The sequence below is a fragment of the Cyprinodon tularosa genome, unplaced genomic scaffold (assembly GCF_016077235.1).
Source record: "Cyprinodon tularosa strain WSP-4 unplaced genomic scaffold, ASM1607723v1 ctg107, whole genome shotgun sequence".
Classification (NCBI taxonomy): domain Eukaryota; kingdom Metazoa; phylum Chordata; class Actinopteri; order Cyprinodontiformes; family Cyprinodontidae; genus Cyprinodon; species Cyprinodon tularosa.
In genome coordinates, this window is record NW_024037860.1 from 1,211,743 (window position 1) to 1,225,531 (window position 13,789).

Below are 13,789 nucleotides of genomic sequence, written 5' to 3' on the forward strand. Positions count from 1 at the left end.
ATGACCACAATGTACCCAACTTCTGATGGCTACTTTCAGCAGGATAATGCACCATGTCATAAAGCTGGATTCATGTCAGACTGGTTTCTTGAACATGACAATGGGTTCACTGTACTCAAATGGCCTCCACAGTCACCAGATCTCAATCCAATAGAGCCTCTTTGGGATGTGGTGGAACGGGAGATTCGCATCATGGATGTGCAGCCGACAAATCTGCGGCAACTGTGTGATGCCATCATGTCAATATGGACCAAACTCCCTGAGGAATGCTTCCAGCACCTTGTTGAATCTATGCCATGAAGAATTGAGGCAGTTCTGAAGGCAAAAGGGGGTCCAACCCGTTACTAGCATGGGGTACCTAATAAAGTGGCCGGTGAGTGTATAACAAGGGATTATATGCAAACAGGACTGGACCCAGTAGGATCACTTGCCACTGTGCAACCTTAATATATTCAGATATTTAACATATTCAGAAATATTTTAGAAAGCATAGTAAGGAGACTCCTAAGAGATAGTGAACATTTACATATTTTCAGAGATGGCAAAAGTACTCACTTTCCGTACTTGAGTAAAAGTACAGATACTTGTGTTAAAAAATACTCTGGTAAAAGTGAAAGTACTGATTAAACTTCTTTACTCAAGTAAAAGTAACAAAGTACAGGCTTGTAAATTTACTTAAAGTATAAAAGTAAAAGTAGAAACCACTTTTTTCATGCCGTTGCCTACATTTTAAATGGATGTCTGCCAATAGGACTAGATCTCCGTTGTGTTCATTTTCAATCATCTCGTCGTCCATGCTACTATGCTAACGCCACCGCCACCAAGCTGCAATGATTTGCCGCCAATGAATACCGCCGAATCTGTCGATTCATCTTGTAGTGGTGCGTCAAATGCAACGTAGATTCCCATCCAATTAGATTGAATTTGGTATTGATGACGTGAAAAATAATAAAGGTAACTCCATTGAAATTATTCAAAACTAAAGTAATGAGACAATTTTTTAAAATGTAAGGAGTAGAAAGTACAGATATTTGTGTAAAAATGTAAGGAGTAGAAGTAAAAAGTCACCATAAAAATAAGTAGTAAAGTAAAGTAAAAATATCAGAAGAATCTACTTGAGTACAGTAACGAAGTATTTGTACTTCATTACCTCCCATCTCTGCATATTTTTCTCTGAATTATGGCTATAGAAAGAGCGAGGATAGCAATATATTCATAAATAAAAACCAAGGAAACTATGGTTGCGTTAAAATGGTTTAAATGCACAGAATTGGGAAATATTGAATCATGGATTATTTGTATAGTTGGGCAAAAAAGTATTTAGTTCAAGAATGTCATGGTCTTGGCACTGATTGTTGGCATTTTCATTTACTCCTGTCACCTGTCTAATTGGCCCGGCAGCTCATTACGCTCACCTTTTCCACCTGATCCATGCTGCTATTTAGGCAGCGTGTTTGACTAACATCAGTGCCAGATTATTCAATTTTTTTTTGTGAGAGTAACTCTGGCAATCTTGTAATTGTTCTGTTACTCTGATTCTGGCCTGTTTCAGCTCTGGGTTTTCTCTCACCTGACACGGTGGCATCACCTGGCACAGTCACTCTGAGCTCTGGAAGTGGCACCAGCCGCAAGAGGTGGACAATCCCCCTCTCAGATCCTTCTCCTTCCTTTGGGATGGGACTGAACTCAGAACCAGAGAATCCGGCTATCCACTTCACTGACGACCAGCCGCAGGCTGTACTTGTGTTTAATAAAGGCTTGTTTGAAAATCTTTGTAGCATCACAATGACTCTGTGACTGATCACACTAGGTCGTATTTTGATCCATTCCTCCACTCAGATCTCCTATAGAACAGTGATGTTTTGGGGCTATTGCTTGGAATCCACAAATGTTTCTATTGAGTTGAGGTCTTGAGATTGGCTAAGCCACTCAGGACCTTGAAAGGCTTTTTACCAATAAATTCCTTCGTTGCCAGAGCAGGTGTTTGGGATCATTATAAGGCTGAAGACCCATCAAAGAGGTTTTGGCTTATACTCTCACAATTCATGTTTAAACTGTTCATTCTTCCCTTAACACGTATTAGTCATATGGTGACAGTCGTACTGTCACCTATTGATTGTCAAGCAATAGGTGAAAGGCAGGATACACCCTGAACATGTCAGCAGTCTATCACAGGGCACTGATATGCATACTTCACAAAAAAAACAATTAAGATAATACTCAAAGTCGGATACCAATAGCATACAAATCTATAATTCACAAAATCATATATAATTTGAATTTCTGAATTTACTTTGATAAAATACATCACAGATAATATAGAGAAGAAGTAATGTTTAAAAGCATTTAGAAAATGTTGACCAAACGAGATGGAGGATATAATTTAGGTGGAGATATGAATAAAAATTATGTATGTTTTTATCTAACTGTGGAATAGTCTCTCCATTTCAGCTGTATTTTGTATGCCCCTTTTCTAGGCCCCGCTGAATCACCAACATCGTTTGTCGCATAGTGTGTTGCTTTGCCCATTTGAAGATGCTGTGTACTGAAATCCTTCCTATTGTTTAAAATGACTGCCACAACAGCATGCACTTAATTCTAACTGCAAACTTCTTTGCATTACATTTGTGCAAGTCTTGGCTTTAGAAATACAAACTACCCAGTTATTTCATAGATGTATCTCCTTAACTTAATCAGAGAGAAGATGTGTAATTATTCACGACAGCACAGCTTTTATAAAAAAAAAGTTCAAATCTATCGTCTTTGGTTCTTAATAGGTTTTATCTCTTACCTGGGAAGTAAAAAGAAGAGACTAGTTGTATATTAATTTAACCAAAGCTTTTCTTTACTTCTCCACTCTGTGATTTAGAAAGCTGCAGATCGAAACAGATGGACCATGCCTAACGATTTGCAAATATATCTAATGTATAAAAGAAGCAAACAGTTGATGCCAGTGTGAAAATTAAGATTGCATTGATTTTTTCTGAGGGGTGACTCATCCAATGAGCCTGATATGATAGTTAGGCCCATAGCCCAAAACAACATCTGTATATTACATTTGTAAATGGTGCATTATTTGATTTAATGTGAGTTAAGCAAGTGCCTGTCCTTGACAAAGCAGAAATTTTCCGAATGTCTTGTATTATACAAATGGACTAAACGTGGTTAGAAGTTGAGCAAAAGCCAGCTCAAAGTAGTACTGAGGTCAAATGGAAAAAGCTACATCCACAAGGACATTCTTTGCTCATAGTTGTAACTTAAATTGATAGCAAATCATCAAAAACACATATTAACAGGAGAAAAAAAAACATCCTCTGGCTTACATTAAAGTATTAAAATCAAAGCTTCGTTGCTCCTCTGCATGAAATGATCCTCCAGACCCAAGTCTATGTATGAGCTTAGCCTTGTTTATCCCCTTACTTCTGTTCCTATAGCCCTAAACCATTTATCTGTCTCATGTTGTTAGGGAAAGGCATGTTCATTTTGAAGTAACAGATAACACCTGCTGGTCCAGCTCAACATAAAAGTAATAGACTTTTACACGCACATGTGGAATTTTGCCCCGGAAAGTTGATCCTCTGAAATGCACAGAGGATTCCAAAACGGAAGCCCTGCAGTGACCAATATATAAGCTAGCATGAGTCATCCTGTCAGGGCCACACATAAAGTGTTTGATGATCCTCTCCGGTGTTCTGCAGTTGCATCAGTTAGGCCCCTGCAAAGCTCAGGTATGAATATGGCTTCTCTGATCATCCTCAGATGTTCCTCTTGCTCCTTGTGGATAGGAGGAGTGCTAGGAGAGACCGGAGGTGATAAAGGAAATCAGGGGAATCAGTCACCAACCGGTTTAATTTAAGCTTTTTCAGAAAAAAATTTTCCTACTTACTATTTAGATTGTTTGGGTTTTCGCATTAGCTTAGATAATAACCGACAATCAGAGTCGAATTAAGGATCTTGGAAAATACATCTTAAAATACAGCACTTATACATTTAGAAATAGCTCAGTCTTAAGCACAACAATAATGTATTTCATTGCAATATTTTGTCAAAAGGAATTACAATAAAGTATCATAACTGTAGAGTGGAAAGAAAGTTAGGGCGTTTTTTTTGTTGTTGTTGCTGCTGTTGAACAAATACAAATCGGGGAATTGCCGAATTATTTTTTTTTTTACTTCTGCTGACAATCATATTATAGAGTCAAGATTCTTACAATAGAATCTCAAAACCTGCCAGCCATCCGTTTGCGACCTGTAATGAACCCACATGTAATGCCTTGTAAATGTAATTTACAATTTTATGTGCAGAATGTGTCGATACAAAAATAGAATTATGTCTTCAGATGGACAGAAATATACCTCCATGGTCTGGAAATACTCGCTTGAACAACTACAACATTTTAATCTTTAATAACCAGTGTGCTATTATTACTATTTTATTATTATCTATCAGAGATGGGGACTCGAGTTTGTGACTCGTACTCGACGTCGCACTTAAGTCGCATATTTAATGACTTCAGACTCGACTTAGACTTGCAATTAAAGGACTTCAGACTCGACTGAGACTCGTGATTTCCGACTTGTGAACAATATTTTATTCCAGTGTAAAAACACTTATTCAAGTGTTTTTTGTTTTACTAACTTGACTGATCGCCGCTCGCCTTAACCGCACACAGAAGAGGTAAAAAAACAAACAAAAAAAAACTCAAAGACCCAAACCGTGAAGCACTCAAGTTCAAGTGTTTTATTTATACAAAAAGCCACAGCAAAAGTGTCATAATAAAACAGTCATTTTCTTCTCCTGATAAAACCTAAAATTCAAGAGTTTTCCTTAAAAATCAGAGGCTGGAAGTTGGGCTCCGCTTGTTATGCTGCTTCTGGTGCGAGTGATCAGCCTGGAGCACCCACTGGCTGATCCACAGCTGACTCTGCGGCCCTCCAGCACTGTTCCACTCCCTGGCGTGCCACACCCCTTTCCAGACCGATCCAGCTAAAAAAAGAAGCAAGGAGAACGCCAGCATCCACGCGCCAAAACCCCGTCGGAAGATATATTCCTGTTTATGCTTTAAGCAAGGGGGAGCGCTACTTACAGGCGAGGTTCCTCCTCTGCCCTAATACTTCTTACTGGGCCATCCGTGCGCCCTCCTGGCGCACGGATTCCACCTGCATCTCCCCTGGCAGCGCGTCCGTCTCTGTCACCTGCAGATTCCGTTCTCCTTCTCCTTTCCTTCAGACTCCTTTTATGTCAGCTTTAATCAGCCCTTGCTCACACCTGAGCGCAGCAATTACGCAGCGCAATTAATGCACTCCGAACTCCTTAGACAACTACTTCAGTCCAGTGCGCATGGATTGTCACAAGGGAAAAACAAACCAAAACAACCCAACATGCAGGAAAAATTCAAAAGTCTAAAATAAAGGAAAAAAATCATATAAAAAAGAAACATCAAAACATGCAAAGCTCAAGAAGAAAGTACAAAGAAAAACAAATCATATCTTCCTCTCCAAACATGCAAAGCATAAAACTAACATTAAAATGAAAGAAAACCATAAACCATATTTGTCCCTGTGCAACACACTGACGTCACTGACGCAACAGTACGTGGACGGCAGGATTGTGATTGTTTTTTTTTTCCCACAGTCCTCATTTTCACTTAAAAATAAAAGAGCAGACATTTACTGCTAAAACTAGAAAAAGTTGTAACCACAAATGTCAGGTAAATACTGTAAGAAAATGCAAAATTTATCTGGAAAAATTTTTTGCGTGTGCTTTTTTTAATTGTATTTTTCATTTAGCAGTTCAAGATAATGATAATTCCATAGATATAATAGCGACCTTTAAGCTATACCGTCTCAGTGACGGAGATGAAAACACAAGGAGAAACAAGCAAGCACGAAAATTATTGCACTTTTTTAAATGAATCAAGTGATTAGAATTTTTTGTGCGATTAATTGATTATTGCGACAGGCCTTCTCAAGACTTGAGACTTGACTTGGACTTGAGCTCTCAAGACTTGAGAGTTGACTTGGACTTGCAAAAAATGACTTGTGAACATGTCTGTTATCTATTATTACATACAAACAAACATTCATACATACACACATACATATAAACATATGTAACCAAAAAGCAAATGTAAAACCATTTTCCCTTGTGAAATATCTGAAGCATCACTATAATTATAAAGTCAGATTGTATATCAGATTTAGATCTTAATGACGATTAGGGTATTTTGAAAACATGACTTTTGTTCAAGCACATCATGTGCCCAAAACAGCTACAGAGCACCCCTTCATAACCGTTGCTCTAAGTACTTCTATGTTAGAATAATTTCTCCTCAAGGTCATTAATCTAAGTAAAGTTTAAAGTTAATGTGTATTTAACTATGTTCGCATGAGAATTAATTTTATTTTGTTGCAATTGTTAAAACAATAAGAGATTACATTGAAAATGTAAATTATACTCTTCATAGCAGTTTTACATAATTTTTGCTTTTTTGTTTTTATTTTTGTGGGGGGGGTGGGGGGGGGGGTTAATATCTTTCATGAGGGCCCAAATTTCTGGCAGTGCCCCTTACATTGGCATTTGATAGCTATCTGTCACACTTTTCTTCTCATCACACTTCGATAAAGAGAAGATTTGCCATATGGACAAACAACTGTTTTATTGTGATCATATTTGCCTGAATGAGTTGTGCGAAAAATAACATTGTGGTCTTAATGTGCAATGTGTGTCTTAACACGTTAAGATCACATTTACACGTATGTAGAGAAACAAGTATCCCCCCCCACGCCCCCACCTTGTTCATTAATAACATTGTGCACACAGGATTGTTTTCAATAAACTTGTCATTTACATCAACCTGCATAAATACGCTGTGGAGCGCCATAATAAACTTTAAACATCAGGTGCTCACACAATGTTAAGGATTTTCTGGCGCATAATGAGACGTTTAAGAAGCTAAAACACTGTTTATTCCTATTGACAAGGCAGCACATAACCAGTGTTATCAAAAATCTCCACTTTGGCTTTAGAAATAATTGTTTTCTGTGATAAAAACAGCGTTTTGGTTTTAAACAAGTGGCCAAACAACAGGGAAATATCTGCATTTTCCCTTCGTGTAAATGAGGCCTAAACGTTTTGAAGACTGTTTTTTAAGATAAGGTTCTGTTTTGAGGCAAACCTGTAACCCACATACACCCAGGAGACAGCAATCAAAGTTTAGTAGGTTTATTGAATACAATATTTGATGAAGTTTCTTGATCCAGGCAGGTCCTTCAGCTTCTTCTCCAAAGGTTTTGGTGGCATTGGATTTTAGTGTGGATGATCAGAAGGAGGGGGCTCAATACAAATGCATACAATACTTCTTATTTTTTTTATTCGTAAATAAAGAAATCAAACCCTGAATCATTTATCCTCAGCCTTACATCACCTGCAAATACAAATTAGGTAAAGGCATTCAAATTTATGGCTGAAACATGACAAATGTTTGAGGAGGGTTGAAGAGATTTGAAACAGTTTGGATTCTCCGTCTAGGTGAGGAGGAGAGCTTGGCTCTGTCTTGCCTTGAAGAAAACCCCCAACAGGTGCCAGAAGTTAAAAAACACAAATCAGATGGAAAAGAGTGGAGCTGCTGAAAGTAAACAAATTAACAACAACCTTTTTATTTTGGCCTCAGGTTTGTGAGATGTTTATTAGAGCTGGGAGACCGCAAAAGCTTGGACATTGCAAGCTGTAGCTGAGATTCTAAAGTTACTTGACAAATTCAAACTTTGTACCGAGCAGCAGATTTTCTGCTCATCAAAAAGCTGCCTGGTGGGATGCTACTGCTTCTGCTGGTCATGCTGAGAGAACCTTTAGAAGATGCCGCCCAACTTGAAATAGGCATTGGCAACCTCCAATCATGCTGGGTTGCTAGTTTTATTCTTCTACACACACCAAATAAAACAGCTTCAAGCCTTCACCATGATGCTGGACACATTCTGCGTGTGTTTTATCCATTCTGCAGGGTTCAACAAAGTTAAACTTCCATTACAAAGTTTACCACCATAGATTAGATGGAGTTTATCATTTATATAATATAATTACATTATAGCAAACAAAGGAAGGGTATACTGATGCTTCCTTACCTTGGTTTTTATTTCTGGGAAGCTACATATGGGGACAAAATGATCGGTACTCTTCGTTTAATGCGAGGATAACCGACAATGCTCATAGAAATAATTCACACATTGCTTCTCAACCATACCACAACAGAATAATCTTTAAATACATACTCATGAAACAGGTCTGGACAAAAATGATGGTAACTGTAACTTAACATTTGGTTGCACAACCTATACAGGCAATCACTGCAATCAAACAATTCATGCATCTGCTCCTCTCACTGGGTATCTTGTCCGACTCGTCATGAGTAAACAGCTGCAGTTGTCTCAGTTTAGAAGGATGCTTTTCCAGATGGTTGCAGCTCCTTCTAAAGATGCTCAAAAGGATCTAGGTCAGGGTTCATAGAAGGCCACTTCAATATAGTCTAATGTTTTCCTCTTAGCCATTCTTGTCTGTTTCTAGTTGTGTGTTTTGGGCTGTTATCCTGATGCAAGACCCATGACCTATAACTGAAAGTAAGGTTTTTGAGACTGAGCAGCAATTTTCAGTCTAAAATCCTTTCATAATCTGTAGATTTCAGTATACCCTGCAGAGATTCACAACCACCTGTGCCAGATGAAGTAAAGCAGCCCAGAACATACAGTAACAGAGCCTTCTCCATGTTTCACAGGGGGGTGGTGTTCATTTCTTGATATGATTACTTTTTTCTCTCTGGTAATATAGAGTAAAGTTAAAGTTACATTTTGTCTCACCCATTCATAGAACATTCGCCAAGAAGTTTTGTGGCTTGTCAAAATACGGTTTAGCAAATTTCTGTCTGGCTTTTTCATGATATTTTTTCATAAACAGTGTCCTCTTTGGTAGTTTAGTTGGGCTTAATCAGCGATGGATGGTGCGATCTGACATTGCTGTTCCTTAGGCTATAAAGTTAAACTTTAATCTCTTTAGAAGTTTTTCTGGGCTCTTTTGTTACCATTCATTTTATCTGTCTCTTTGATTTGTCATCAGCTGTCCTCCTGCAGCCACACCCAGGGAGGTTAACCCCATGGACATTTCTGGATAATATGTGCAGCTGAATCTCAGGAACATCAAGCTGCTTGGAGGTTAAAAGCCTTTATCTTTAGCTTGCTTTATTATAATATTCTTTTAATATCCTGAGACAAGTCCTTTCTTCGGTCTCCCTGAATGCAATAGGCACCAGGAGTGTGTTTGGTATATAGACGATTTCCTGATTCACATTTTATAAAACATCTGAACTGACAGTTTTTTTTTCTTTGTTTGTTTTTTATGGCTTAATAAGAGAAGTGGGCCTTAGGCTGCCCTGCAAGGCTTTAAACCTGGGTTTGATTGGCGACAAAGCCATGCTCAGGCACATATCGAGGTGCTCATTTGTGAGCCTGGAGCGATATTTATGTTTGATGATGGTCATCGTGGAGAATGCTGCTTCACAATAGTAGGTTGAGCCAAGCATACTGAAAATGTGCAGGGTCATCTTTGAGCACGCCATTTCACTTTTCTTTCATTTCTTCTCCTTCTTTCCCATCGCCCGGCTTGCCACAGGTTTGCCTGCTGTGTCTAAAAGTAGCTAGCAGCAGAGACCCAGACTGACAGCAGCTCATCGGCTAATTTGTATCATGTGCGGCCTGGTGCCGGACGCTCCGCAGGGCTTTACTATGTTAACAGGAGAAGCGGAGGAAGTGAAGTTTGTCACTGTCGTCAGACAACATCCTGTAATTTATAAATGTTTTAAATCAGAATGGGTCCGGATTAGCCAGCCGGTGGGATTCCGGTCCGCTGATCTGTGACTTCTGGTCTAGGGTATCCAGTGATTCTTTGCAAGGACAGGACTACTGTAACCTTAATGGCCAAGGGTGTCCCATGATTCATTGCGAGGCCAAGCAAGCCAGCTGCTACATGCTCAGAAGGAGAAGGGGAATGATGATGGACAATGGTGAATATTGTAAGGGCAGTTTAATATAATGCAAGTATGTAAAAATATTTCCCTTAAATTAATGAAAATAGTTGATTTTAATGGTTGAGTGAGTCAGATATGTTGCGGGTAATGTTTGGTTTATTCTGGTTCTGCTGGAGGTTTCTTCCTGTTAAAAGGAAGTTTTTCCTCTCCACTGTCGCTACAAGCATGCTTAGTGTGAGGAATTGCATTCAAGTCAATGAGTCAATGAAATCAACTGTTTTTCCTTAGATAGAAAACTTTGAATCAATTTGACTGTATGATCTGGTGAACTGTAAAGTGCCTTGAGATTACATGTGTTGTGAATTGACACTATATGAATAAACTGAATTGAAAAGTCTGTTCTTGTGCAAATGGGTTTGGATGACATTTATGCACAGATTCTAATATCTATGCAGTATGAAGACTAAAATCTGATATCTGCAACGATGGTACTGCTGCTAAAGCCCCTCAAAAATGTATTTAGCACACAGAACAGTACTAAAAAGTTTGGCATCCAATCTTTGCATAGAACAAACGTTGATGCTAACATCAGTAAGAATATATAGAGGAAAATCTGTTTTATTGTGATAGCAGCTGAGATACAATACACTCTTATTTTGCTCTATTTATTTTCCTTCATAACTACAGTAGGCAGAGGAGTATTTAAAAGGTATTGGGCAAGGAGTGGCACATAACTTAAAGGCTTCACTCCTCGATGCAGATGTAGCAGGTTTGGACTCCGAACCTTGATGGTTTTTCATGCATGTCTTCCTCTGTCTTTACCCCATTTCAAAAATGCATTTGCTTTTAAATAACTGCCTCAAAAAAGAGGGAAAAAAGGTCACTGTGGTGTCTGATTTAAAAGTAGGATCTTCCAGTCCATGTGTTGAAATTAACGCCCTTCAGCAGCATTAGAAAATGCCACACATGCCAACATGATCAATACAGCCACGTGGCTGGGGAGTACTTCGGAAATCCTTTGTCAATCATCACACTCTTCCCCTGTATATAGAAATGTAACCTGAAACAATTCTATTATTCAAGGAGGAAGTCATTAATCAACCCTGGCAGAAATGACACTGAATCCTGACACATGATCATCTCAGATGTGTATGTGCTGTCTGGTTAGAAAAATGTCCTTTTAGAGCCGTGCAGGACCTTTTTTAACAAAACATATGGTTTAAGAAAAGTTTTTATTTTTTTAGGACTTCTCCAGTTATTATTTAACAGGACATAATGCAGAGTTTTATAGCTTTGTTTTTAACTGTAGCTCTGAAATGTTTTCCATTGAATAATTAGCAATGCATAGAATAGGAAATAAAAAAAGAAATTATACAGTAGAAAATCCTACATTTCAGTCCTGGTAATCACTATTGGACATAGAGTCAGTTCCCCAGGATGGTATTAGTACAGGGCAATAATTCAAAGAATGCTAGTTATGTCCTGAACCAGGCTTGGACTGGGAATGATTTTCGGAGCTGGTATTTTTCCATCTGCACCGGCCCTCTTATGGGCAATTGAGATACGTGCGTCTTCTTGAGTTATTTACTATAACAGCTAGGCACTTTGGGTGGAGAGTAAGTGTTGGGGTAAATTGACACAGTGACCATTTACTTGGGTTCATGTTTATTGAGTTTCAAAGCTTAAAAGGCACAACATTACAACTTACTTCATAAGATGGTCAAACTGGTGATATGAGAGGGGTCTCAGACTCAAAAGCTGCTTTCCCGCTGAAAACGGCGGTTTTTCAAAACCTGGTAGACCCACTAACAATCGGCTTTTGACTCTTTTCCCATTTGACCTAAAAGCCAAGTCCGACCCTCTGCTGGCAAGCTGCATGGCAAATATCCCACAGCACTGCATATCTGCTGATGGCATTACGCTGGGTGAGTGAGCGCTAATGATGTCGACAGTGCAACAGAATTTGGGGAAGTAAACAATGGAGAACAACATGGAAGGAAGCCAGGGCGTATTCAGTATTCTTTATTATTTTGCTCTTTTATCTGTGCAAATCCGTCTCACCAGCAATAGACCATGTTTGTTGAATGTAAACAGAGTTTACTCAGGTAGACATGCGTCAGTGTGTTGCTCCCACCACCACTAAAAGCTTTTGTGGTTTAGGTGGATTTTCCAGCCAGTGTGAAAGCGGTATTAGACTGGGTTTTTTTCTACTTTTTTTGCTAAATAAAGTATAAGCTCATTAGCAAAACTTGATTGCTGCCAGTGAGATATTTTAGCCATGTGGCTTGGCTGTGCAGTTGCAAAGTACTGGATCAATTAAGAAGAGGATACAGGAGTGGGGGTCGAACCCCCATGAGCAACTGCTCATTGGATCTTAAGCCCAATGCCTTAACCACTCGCCGATGCTGGTCTGCATCGGTGGTAATGGCAGCTGGAGCCAAACACAAAATATTAGCAACATTTTATAGGTCTCCTTTCCTCTAACTTTACTGTCTGTAAGATGCAGTGATAGCGTTACTAATGGCGTTACCTTTTTTTGTAGTAAGGAGTAATCTAACTTTACTTTGACTGTAACTATAACGCAGTTACCATTGCCGACACCACGTTACTGTATGTTACTCAGGTTGCACAAATAACCTTTTTTTCATGATAGGACTAGTCGCGCCTTGTCATGAGAGAGGTGAGGATGAGACTGGCTGATGTATAGTGAGATTACGTCTTTCAGTTGGGTAGGTGGGTGTTTCCGCTGGCAGGTGTTAACGTACAGCGCACACAGAGAGATGGAGACGGAGAAGGCCTCCAGGAGCCCAGCACAGGCAGCACGATTCACCACCAAGCAACAGGAAACGTGCATGCTCGCGCCACAGGGGAACTACGGAGAGCGTGAAGGATCAAATGTTAGCCTATATGGAGAAAGGGAGAAATCGGGATGGATGGATGGACGGACGGACAGACGGACAGACGGACAGACGGACAGACGGACAGACGGACAGACAGACAGACAGATAGATAGATGGATAGATCATGCAACCTTGAATGTCTCTAACCAGTGCTGCACCATGTTTATCGAATATAAGCAGAGTTGTTTCGGCTTGTTAGATCAGAAGAGACTGGCGGGCTAAGTTGACTTCCAAATGATGCTCTCAGTGCTATCACATAAATTAGCCTGTGGACCTGGTGTTCACACAGCATGCCGATGAGAGCCACAGTGATTTTAACAAGGGTTGCTTGTCGAGTCCTTTAACTGGAATGGACACGGTTCGGTGAGCTATTCCCAGTGGGGCCAAAAGCCAATCTTGGGATTTAAATGGGTTTTTCAACCCATTGGGTAAAGGATAAAATTCTTAGACTTTAAATGCTTGAGATTTTTTGTCTTTTCTTATTACAATACACTAGAATGAGCCTATAAGCAAAGCTTTATTGCTGCAAGCAGTAATTTGGTCTAGTGTTGCCAAGTACTGGTTTACCAAACAAGAGGTTACCAGGAGTGGGGTTCGAACCCACGTGAGCAATTGCTCATTGGATCTTAAGCCCAACGCCTTAACCACTCGGCCATCCTGGTGGTTTACTGCGTATCTCTAAACCGTAGATCACAAAAATTAATGTCAAAATTTATAAGATGGAAACAGAAAAAATTTTTTTTGTTTTATGGAAACCTAAGTTAACAATGACTAGATACTGCTGTTAAAGGAGATGATGTACAGTTGGTCAATGTTGATAATATATTGCTTATATTTTTGTCAGTACTTAAAACATTGTTATCTGTTCTGCCTT

At 39.3% G+C, this 13,789-nt stretch overlaps 1 non-coding gene across 1 annotated transcript; it reads right to left on the reverse strand.

Moving 5' to 3' along the window:
* Positions 1-13,494: 13,494 nt before the first annotated feature.
* trnal-uaa lies at positions 13,495-13,577 on the reverse strand. The gene has a single exon. It is a non-coding gene; the product is annotated as a tRNA-Leu (tRNA).
* Between the last annotated feature and the right edge of the window lie 212 nt (positions 13,578-13,789).